The sequence below is a fragment of the Onychostruthus taczanowskii genome, unplaced genomic scaffold (assembly GCF_017590055.1).
Source record: "Onychostruthus taczanowskii isolate IOZ18803 unplaced genomic scaffold, ASM1759005v1 scaffold242, whole genome shotgun sequence".
Lineage (NCBI taxonomy): Eukaryota > Metazoa > Chordata > Aves > Passeriformes > Passeridae > Onychostruthus > Onychostruthus taczanowskii.
Genome location: NW_024499707.1, coordinates 222,923 through 230,048, shown reverse-complemented (window position 1 = coordinate 230,048; position 7,126 = coordinate 222,923). Strand labels below are relative to the sequence as shown.

Here is a 7,126-nt window from a genome sequence, read left to right as displayed (position 1 = left end):
ATGTATCTGGTGATGTAGTTGTCCGTATAACATCTGTTTTGGAGATAATGTTTGGGTTTTTGGTGGAGTACCATTACGTATAATGTGGAATATCCTACATTTCATGAACTGTCTGATGTGGCAGAGAGTGTAATGCATATTATACATACCCTAGTAAGCATGAGTAAAACCATGCTCGTGGGGGGGGAAGGGGGGGGGGTAGATGGACTGAGGTAGGCGTTCTTGTAGTTAAAATTTATAACAACGGCTTTTCAGGCCGTAGATCTCGGAGAAAGGCCGAGTGAGAATTTATGCTAGAATTTGTTTTGTTTTTGGGTCTGTGTTTTGCTTTGGGGGGACTAGCAGTTGCGTCTAACCCCTCTCCTTATTATGGGGTGTTAGGGTTGGTTGTGGCAGCTGTTGCGGGGTGTGGTTGGTTGGTGAGTTTGGGGGTTTCTTTTGTTTCTTTGGTGCTTGTTATGGTGTATTTGGGGGGAATGTTGGTAGTGTTTGTTTATTCAGTGTCATTGGCGGCGGACCCTTATCCTGAGGCTTGAGGCAGTTTGGGGGTTGTTGGTTATGGCTTTGGAATGAGTTTGGTTGTTGTAGTAGGGCTTGCCATAGGGGGAGTGGTGGAGCTGTTGGTGGATATGGGGACGGTAAATAATGGGGGTTTATTGTCAGTGCGGTCTGATTTTAGTGGGGCGGCTCTGTTGTATTCAGAGGGGGTGGGGTTGCTTTTAATTGGGGGGTGGGGGCTGTTGTTGACTTTGTTTGTGGTGTTGGAGCTTGTGCGAGGGTTGTCTCGGGGGGCTATTCGGGCCGTGTAGGGGGAGGGGGTAGTCAGGAGATAGTTTAGTTGAAAATACCAGCTTTGGGAGTTGGTGATGAAGGTTTAAGTCCTTCTTTCCTGAGGTGGTGGGATTAAACTCTAAGAAGGGGTGTAATCTTCAATCTTTGGCTTACAAGACCAATGTTTTTATAAACTATTAGAGTTTGTTGGGGTTTAATTAGAGTTTAAGTAGCTTGTTTTCTAGGATGGCTACAAGAGGGAATAGTAGTAGGATAATTGTGAAGTATGAGAGTGAGACTAGTTGGCCGATGATGATGATGATGAATGGGTGTTCTACTGGCTGGCTGCCTACTCAGGTGAGAATTAGGATGTTGGCCACTAGGGTTCAGAGTAGGATTTGGGAAAGAGGGCGGAAGGTTATTGATCGTAGTTTTGATGTGTGAAGGAGTGCGGTTAGGAATAGTACAAAGACTGAAGAGGCTAGGGCTAGTACTTCTCTTCGTTTGTTTGGGATGGATCGTAGGATGGCGTAGGCGAATAGGAAATATCATTCAGGTTTGGTGTAGGGGGGTGATACTAGGGGGTTGGCTGGATCTCCTAGGAGGTTAGGGGAGAATAGGGCTAGGGAAACTAGTAGGATCAGTATTAGTATGAATCCTAGGATGTGTTTTACAATGTAGTATGGGTGGAAGGGGATTTTGTTGCAGTCTGAGGGGATCCTTAGTGGGTTGTTTGATCTTGTTTCGTGGAGGAATGTAAGGTGAACTAATGTAAGGCCTACAATGACGAATGGGAGGAAGTGGAGGGCAAAGAATCGGGTTAGTGTGGGGTTGTCTACGGAGAATCCTCCTCAGGCTCATTCTACTAGTGTTTGTCCGATATAGCGGATTGCTGAGAATACGTTTGTGATGACCGTTGCTCCTCAGAAGGATATTTGGCCTCATGGTAGGACGTATCCTACAAAAGCGTTGCCATGAGTGTTAAGAGGAGGATCACTCCGATGTTTCAGGTTTCTTTGTTCAGGTATGAGCTGTATTAGAGTCCTCGGCCAATGTGTAGGTAGATGCAGATGAAGAAGTGGCTGCAAATAGTGTGGTTAGGGCCCCCAGGCATAGGCATAGGGTTAAAGTGGTTTGGTTGTTGTTGAATAGGGGGCGGGTTCAGATGAGTAGGAAGAATCCGGCTACTACTATTGTGCTGGAGTGGAGTAGGGCGGATAGAAGGGTTGGTCCTTCTATTGGGGCTGGCAGTCATGGCTGCAGACCGAATTGGGTGGATTTGCCTGTCGCAGCTAGCATTTGTGAAGAGGGAGTGTGGGTGTTTGGGATGTGGAGTAGAGTTGGTGGATTTCTCAGGTGTTTATAGTGGATGCTAGTCATGCTATACATAGGATCAGACCTACGTCTCCGACTCAATTGTAGAGTATGGCCTGGAGAGCAGCAGCATTAGTCTCCGCCAGCCCATGTCATCAGCTAATTATCAGGAATGATATAATTCCTACCCCTTATCAGCCAATGAATAGGACAAATAGGTTGTTAGCAATGATTAAGATTAGTATTGCGATTAGAAAGAATAGTCTGTAGGCGAAGAATTTTGTGATAAAAGGCTCTGAGGCCATATATCAAGTTGCAAATTGTAGGATGGATCATGATACGAACAGTGCGATGGGAAAGAAAGTGAGTGAATAGAAGTCTATTTTTAGGCTAATTGGGATTTTGAAGATTATGAAGAATTTTCATTCTCAGAAGGAAGTCAGGCTCTCTGTTCCTGAATAGATGGAGATTGTTATGGGGATTAGGCTGATTAGGAAGGAAGCTTTTACTGTATTTGTGATGATTGTGCGAGTGTTTTTAAGTTTGTCGGACAGAAGTGGTTTATGATAGGGGTGGCAGGAGAGATGAAAGTCAGAGGTAGTAGTATGGCAGTTGGGATAATTATTTTTAGCATCGTAAGAGGTTGAAGTTGTGTAGTAGGTCACAGCCATGGGTTCAGGTAGAAGCCACTAATAGGGCCAGCCCCGCACCTGCTTCGCAGGCAGAGAAGGTTAATATGAGGATGAGGATGATAGTGGATGATAGCGATTGTATTTTGATAGGCCATATGGCTAGGGCGACGTATATGGATAGTATTATGCTTTCTAGACATAGTAGAGCTGAGATCAGGTAGGTTCGGTGGAAGGCTAGGTCCAGGCTGCTTAGTGTAAAGGCTGAGTAGAAACTTAAGTGGAGGTAGGACATAAAGAAAGTTATAGGGTGTGAGCTATAATTTTTTGTGTCAAAATCAACTGTCTTGCTTAGGATAACTTTCTGTTATTCTGCTCACTCTAGTCCTCCTTGGATTCATTCGTAGATTAGTCCGAATGTGAGGAGCAGGATAAGTAGGGAGGTTCAGGCTAGGGTGGTGATAGGAGATTGTAGCTGGGTGGCTCATGGTAGTGGGAGTAGTAGGGTGATTTCTAGGTCGAATAGGAGGAATAGGATGGCAACAAGGAAGAAGCGGATGGAGAAGGGTAGTCGAGCTTACCCTAAGGGGTGGAATCCGCATTCGTATGGGGAGAGTTTTTCTGAGTCAGGGTTTATTTGGGCTAGTCAAAAGTTTAGTGCAGTCAGGAGTATACTTAGGGTAAATGAATAAGATTATGTTTATTACTCTTTGGGTTTAAACCAGATTTTAAGGATTGGAAGTCGATTGTAATTAATATACTAGAAGAGTAGGATCCTCATCAGTAGATAGAGATGTAGAGGAATAATCATACAACGTCTATGAAGTGTCATATCAGGCTGCTGCTTCAAATCCGAAGTGGTGGTTAGATGTGAAGTGGTATTTGATTAGGAGTAGGAGGCATACTAGGAGAAAGGTAGAGCCGATAATTACTTGCAGACCACGGAATCTGGTGGCGACAAAAGAAGTTTGAGCCGTAGACTCCATCAGCGATGGAGAAGGGAGCTTCGTATTGTTCTATGGCTTGGAGGGCAGTGAAGTAGAATCCTAGGAGGACTGTTAGGGATAGGGCTTGGATTGCCTGTTTCTGTTTAGCTTCTGTGATGCTGCGGTGGGCTCATGTTAAGGTAACTCAGGAGGCTAGGAGGATGGCAGTGTTTAAGAGTGGTACTTCTAGGGAGTTCAGGGGCTTGATTCGGACTGTGGGCGATAAGTAGGCTTGTTGTTTAGATTAGGATTAGTGCTGGGATTAGTGGGGTCGGAGTACCTTCTGGAAGGAGCTGGCCTAGGGAGGCAGACGGCTGGTTTCGTAGGCCTGTCAGGAGGGTGGCAAGTCATAGGGGGAATTCCCTGCGCAGGGGGGATATCTGGCGTCGGTGTAAGTGACCTGCGATTAAGCCGTTTTCTCCCTGGCAGGTCGGAACACTGGCTACGGTGTGAGTTCCTTGCGAGTGGGCCATTGTCTCCTGGACAGGTGGGAAATGTAGGTAGGCTATAAGTGAGCGGTGATAAGGTCGTTGTCTCCACGGCAGGTGGGAACTATGGCTAAGTAGAGTTGACAGGCATACAGGCCATTTTTTCCGGGTATGTGGGAACCCTTGCTAAGTTATACGTGACCTGCGATTAGGATGTTTTCTCCTGGGTAGCTGGGTACTCTGGCTAAGGTATAAGTGACCTGAGTTTAGGCTGTTGTGTCCCATGCAGGTGGGAACTCTGGCTATGGTAAACGTGACCAGCAAACCTGCCACTCTTCTCTCTGGACTGTGAAGGGGTCTGTGGCTAAAGAGTGTGAGAGGCACGCAGACTGCCTGACATGTGGGCTGTCATGGAGGCACAAGTGTCAGGGCACGTCCAGGAAGCCTGGTGATACTGAAACGCAGAAGACACCCCCATGGCGAAAGGTGGCCACAGGTACTCGTGATTCCCTGGCTACAGGGATCTGCTTTGTGTCCTGAGGTTGTAAAAGATTGCGTGAAAATGAATGAGAAATAAAAGTGATGTCTGTGGCTAAAGAGTGTGAGAGGCACGCAGACTGCCTGACATGTGGGCTGTCATGGAGGCACAAGTGTCAGGGCACGTCCAGGAAGCCTGGTGATACTGAAACGCAGAAGACACCCCCATGGCGAAAGGTGGCCACAGGTACTCGTGATTCCCTGGCTACAGGGATCTGCTTTGTGTCCTGAGGTTGTAAAAGATTGCGTGAAAATGAATGAGAAATAAAAGTGAGTAATGTAGACAAATCAAAGTGTGTTTAATGCAGATTGTGCATATTAAGCTTTACCAAGTCTCCTTGGAGGGTGATGTAATTATTGGAAAATAGAGTGAGAAAAAATGTTCTTTACTTTTGGGTGTGAGTATTTGAAAGAGAAGCGGTGTTTAATCTGTTAGTGAGAGTGAGGAACAGAGCCAGATTATGCATGGATAAGGTCTTGAAAATGCAATAGAGAACCAGTAAGTTCGGTACATGAGAAAGGGGGAATAAAAGCCTACTAGCGACATACCCCAGGATAGCCCTTCCGGAGTTATGTTAGCTAACAGGAATACAACTCCTTGCAAAAGGAGAAAATACACCTTACGCACTAGTTGATAGGAAAAAAACCCGCAAACAGGCAAACTGTTGAAAGAGGTAAATTACTATCAACTGCTCAGCACAAATCTGTGAATTTTATGGTCTAAAATAGCCCTGGAATAATTAGCATACTACATAATTTTGGAAAAATTTGGGAAGACGGAGATCTATTTAATTCAAGTGGAAAAGGGTTAGTAAATAAGTGACTCATTTTAGAAGTCTTAGAAGCATCAAAATTATCTGCAGCGATATATGTAGTACCCATTAAAAACCACTAAATGTTAAGATCACTGAAATAAGAAGTAATAATTTAGCAGATCAGGAACATAAGATGCATCAGAAAATGGAGCTGGAAGAGTTACGTTAATAATAATTCCAAATAAAAAAAAAAGTGATGAGAAAACAACATGAGGAGGTCGTAAGTTAGCTTGTCGACAATTTCAAATTATCAGAACAGATATCTGGATTTGTTAAGCTCTGGATTTATTTATTAAAATAAAAAATAAGAAAAGTTTTGGCTGGGGAAGGAAATAGGGAAGGATTAACTATTGACCCATAAGGGTTACAATTAGGAGAGAAGATCATCCCGTACATGCATGTCAATATCTCATATCTTTACGATGATGGGAAAATCTGAATCTAGCAAGAAAAGAACTTTTTATATCTTCTCATAATACCCCTATTCTCCCAGTAAAGAAGATAAATATAAACTATTGAGAAAAAATAAGTTGAAGTTAGAGAAGATGCTATGTATAACTATGAAATTTTCTGGAGGAAAAAGTATTAAGTATATCAACTGAAACTGTAATTTGTAGAACCGGAGGTAAAATATCTTAGATAATAAATAAAGGTAGCTGGAAACTCAACCATGAGAAAATTTCAGGAATTCTATCCCTTCCCCCTCCCTCTTCAAAGGTGGAGATTAGAAAAGTACTTAAACTATACAGATATTTTAGATTATGGATTGAGTGATACACACAAGCAGAAAATTTTTTTTAATGGAAAATGGTCCAAAGAAAGTAATGTTAAGTTAGAAGACTTGAAGTTAAAAACTGGCCTGTGTACCCGCTTTAAGTTTATCATGGTTAGGAAAACCTTTCTCTTCTGTATGTAAATGTAGAAAATGGAGTAGCTCATGAAATTTTAATTCAGGAGTGGAAAGGAGTAAAGAAACTAGTAGCTCATTTATCAAAGATGTTAAGTCCTGTAGGCCACAGCAGGCCATTATGTATTTAACCTATAACAGCTACTGCAATCCTAGTTAAAGAAAATTATATGTTCAATTTTGGAAGTAAACTACTTGTTTGTACACATTGTACAGTCTGGAGTGTGTTGAATCAAAAAAAAGAAAAAGAAATCAAGAAGAGGAGAGAGAAATTGAAGAAGGGGAGGGGTGGTTAGCAGACTCTGGGGTGCTGGAACATGGAGTGGTGATGTTTTAGTGTTAGAAGAGAGCAGAAGTGTGAATGAGCTTTCTGTATAAAGATCAAGGAGGTGTCTTAACACATGGTTGTTAAAGAGACTTCTCAATGCCGAAATGGGGTCTGAAAAAATTTTGGCAGAACAGGCCCTCCTTGATGGGAAAAGTGGATATTTTGGCTAAGGGAAAAAAAAAAAAAAAAAAAAAAAGTCGAGAGCACCTAGAGGCACTAAGTTTGAGCTGTCAATGTTGGGAGATGTTTGACTGCTCCTGTACAAGCGGCGGTGTCTCAGGGGCTGCGGCAGAGAAGGATTCACAGAGGGGACCTGGCGGTGGTGCTGAGGGCAGATTACACAGGTTTTCTGGCCAGGAGTGAGCTGGCTCAGTGGTGGCAATGCAGAGAGGCTCCCAGATCATCGGAGTC

At 43.5% G+C, this 7,126-nt stretch overlaps 1 pseudogene; it reads right to left on the bottom strand.

Moving 5' to 3' along the window:
* Positions 1-416: 416 nt before the first annotated feature.
* LOC121336757 lies at positions 417-2,026 on the bottom strand (annotated as a pseudogene).
* Positions 2,027-7,126: the final 5,100 nt, after the last annotated feature.